Source organism: Propithecus coquereli, unplaced genomic scaffold, assembly GCF_000956105.1.
Source record: "Propithecus coquereli isolate 6110/MARCELLA unplaced genomic scaffold, Pcoq_1.0 Scaffold132, whole genome shotgun sequence".
Classification (NCBI taxonomy): domain Eukaryota; kingdom Metazoa; phylum Chordata; class Mammalia; order Primates; family Indriidae; genus Propithecus; species Propithecus coquereli.
Genome location: NW_012137414.1, coordinates 4,483,164 through 4,487,170, shown reverse-complemented (window position 1 = coordinate 4,487,170; position 4,007 = coordinate 4,483,164).

Sequence of the window (4,007 nt, the reverse complement as noted above, 5' to 3'; positions counted from 1 at the left end):
TTGCCACAATTCTTACCTAGTGATGAACTCTTTAAGAACAAAAAACCTAAAACTTCTATTCAGTGAAATGTTTCTTTTTTCTTTTAAATTATTATGGATACATAATAGTTGTATATCTTTATAGGGTACATGTGATATTTTGATATGGTCATGTAATGTGAATTAATGAAATAAGGGCAATTGGGCTGTCCATCACCTCAGGTGTTTATCACTTCTTGTGTGTGTTAGAAACATTTCAATTCTACTCTTTTAAAGTATACCCTAACTTGTTATTGACAATAGTCACTTTGTTATGTTATCAAATATTGTTCATTCTATCTAATTATCTAACTATATTTTTGTATTCATTAGCCATCCCAATTTATTTCCCCTCCATGTTTCACTTCCTAGCCTCCGGTAACCGTCATTCTACTCTCTGTTTTCATGAGCTGAATTGTTTTTAATATTTAGCTCCCACGTATGAGCGAGAACATGCAAGATTTGTCTTTTTGTGCTTGGCTTATTTCAATTAACATAATGTTATCCAGCTCCATCCATCTTGTTGCAAATGGCAGTATTTCATTCTTTTTGTGGCTATATAATATCCCAAAATTTCTTTATCCATTCATCCACTGATGGACACTTAGGTTGACTCCAAATCTTGGCTATTGTGAATAGTGCTACAATAAACATGGGAGTGCAGATATTTTTTTGATATACTGATTTCTCCTCCTTTGGATATATACCCAGTAGTGGGATTGCTGGGTCATATGGTAATTCTGCTTTCAGGTTTTTGAGGAACCTGCATACCATTCTTCATAGTGGTTACACTAAGTTACATTTCCACCAACAGTGTATGAGAGTTCCCCTTTCTCCACATCCTCACCAGCATGCATTATTGTCTGTCTTTTTGATAAAAGCCATTTTAACTGAGGTGAGATGACATCACGTTGTAATTTTGATTGGCATTTCTCTGATGCCTAATGATGTTGAGCATTTTTTCATACACCTGTTGGTCATTTGTATATCTTCTTTTGGGGAATGTCTATTCAGATCCTTTGCCCATTTTTTAATCAGATTAACTTTTTTCCTATTGAGTTGTTAGAGTGCCTTATATATTCTAGTCATTAGTCCTTTGTCAGGCAAGTAGATTGCAAATATTTTCTCCCATTTTGTGGGTTGTCTCTTCCCTCTGTTGATTGTGTCCTTTGCTGTGTAGAAGCTTTTTAGCTTTATGAGATCTCATTTGTCCAATTTTGCTTTGGTTTTTTTGGGCTTTGTGGGTATTGCTAAAGAACTCCTTGCCCAGACCAATGTCCTAAAGCATTTACCAAAAGTTTTCTTTTGGCAGTTTTATATTTTCAGGTCTTAGTTTTAAGTCTTACATCCATTTTAATTTGATTTTTGTATATGGTGATAAATAAGGGTCTAGTTTCATTCTTCTACATAGGGATATCCAGTTTTCTCAGCTCCATTTAGTGAAGACGCTGTCCTTTTCCCACTGTATGATCTTGGCAACTTTGTTGAAGATAGTTCACTATACATGTGTGGATTTATTTCTGGGTTCTCTATGCTATTCCATTGGTCTATGTGTCTGTTTTTATGACAGTGTCATGCTATTTTTGTTACTGCAGCTCTGTAGTATAATTTGAAGTTAGGTAATGTGATACATCCAGTTTTTTTTTCTTTTTGCTAAGGATGGCTTTGGGTAATCTGGGTCTTTTGTGGCTCCATATACATTTTGGGATTTTATTTATGTGAAGAATGACATTGACATTTTGAGGGAGATTGCACTGAATCTGTAGATTGCTTTGGGTAGTATAGACATTTTAACAATATTGATTCTTCCAATCTGTAAACATTGAATATCTTTCCATTTTTTGGTGTGTGTACTCTTGAATTCCTTTCATCAATGTTTTATAGTCTTCATTATAGAGAACTTTCACTTCTTTGGTTAAATTTCTTCCTAGGTATTTTGTTTTATTTGTTCCTATTGTAAATGGGATTACATTCTTGGTTTCTTTTTCAGATTGTTTACTGTTGGTATACAGAAATGCTACTGATTTTTGTATGTTGATTTTGAATCCTGTAACTTTACTGAATTTGTTTATCAGCTCTAATATTTTTTTGTGGAGTATTCAGGGTTCTCTAGATATAAGATCATATTGTCTGCAAACCAGGATAATTTGACTTCTTCCTTTCCAATTTGGATGCCCTTTATTTCTTTCTCTTGTCTGATTGCTCTAGGTAGAATTCCTGGTACTATGTTGAATAACTGTGGTGAAAATGAGTATCATTGTCTTCTTCCAGGTCTTAGAGGAAAGGTTTTCAGTTTTTTCCCATTCAGTATGACACTTGTTGAGGGGTCTGTCGCATATGGCTTTTATCATTTTGAGGTAAGTTTCTTCTATACCCAGTTTTTTAGAGTATTTTTTTATCATGAAGTCATGTTGAATTTTATTGAATGTTTTTCAACATCAGTTGAAATGATCATATTGATTTGTACTTCATTTTGTTGATATGATGTATCACATTGGTTGATTTGCATATGTTAGACCATCTTTGCATCCCTGGGATGAATCCGACTTCATCATGATGAATAATATTTTTAATGTGTTATTAAATTCAGCTTGCTAGTATTTTGTTTAGGATTTTTGCATCTATGTTCTTGATAGTTATCAGCCTATACTTTTCTTTTTTCATTGTGTCTTTGTCTGGTTTTGGTGTCAGAGTGACACAAGCCTCATAGAATGAGCCAGATTCATATTTTGAGGCCTGTATCACCCTGATACCAACACCAGAGAAAGACACCATAAGAAAATAATCCTACAGGCCAATATCTATGATGTGTCCTTTCCCCACGGTATGATCGATAAATCCTCAATAAAATACAAGCAAAAGGAATTCAATAGTACATCAAAAAGATTATACACTGTGACCAGTTGAAATTTATCCCTTGGATGTAATGTTAGTCTAGCATACATGATTCAATCAATGTGATACACCACATTAACAGAATGAAAGGTAAAGACCACATGACCATCTCAAGAAATGGAGAAAAAACATCTGATAAAGTTCAACACCCATTCATTATAAATATATTTAAAAAAATACTCTCAGCAACCTAGGTATGGAAGAATCTTACCTCAACACGGTAAAGACTATTTATGAAAAGCCCACAGCTAACATCATAATCAATGGGGGAAAACTGAAGGCTTTTCCTCTAAGATTTTATACAAAGCAAAAATGCCCACACTCAACATTTTTATTCAACATAGTAGTCAACGTCCTAGTGAGAGCAGTTAGGCAAGAGAAAGAAGTAAGAGACATTCAAAATGGAAAGGAAGAAGTAAAATTATCTCTATTTCCAAGTGACATGATCCTATATGTAGAAAATCCTAAAGATTCCATAAAAATTGTTAAAGGTACTCAGTAAAGTTGCAAGAAACAAAATCAGCATACAAAAATCGTTAGCATTTCTTTACACCAGCAACAAATTATCAGAAAAGTAAATCCATAAACATGTTCAGATTTAGTTTTATTCATTGATACGTAATAGTTGTACATATTTATGGGGTACATTTTTCCATACACACATACAATGGGTAATGATCAAATCAAAGTAATTCGGATATCTGTGACCTCAAATATTCATCTTTTCCTTGTGTCAGGACCATTCTAAATTTTCTCATCTAGCTATTTTGAAATATACAATAAATTCTGGTTAACTATAGTAATCCTACTGGGTTATGAAACAATAGAACTTATTCCTTCTAACTATATTTTTATACATATTAACCAACCTTTCTTTATTCTTCTCTCCCTGCTAACCTTTCTAGCCTCTGATAACCATGATTCTACTCACTTTTTACATGAGATCAACTTTTTAGCTCCCATATTTGAGTGAGAATGTGTAATATCTGTCTTTCTCTGCTTGACTTATTTCACTTAGCATAATGTCTTCCAATTCCATCCATTCTGCTGTGGATGATAAGATTTTATTATTTTATATAGCTAAATGTTCCTTT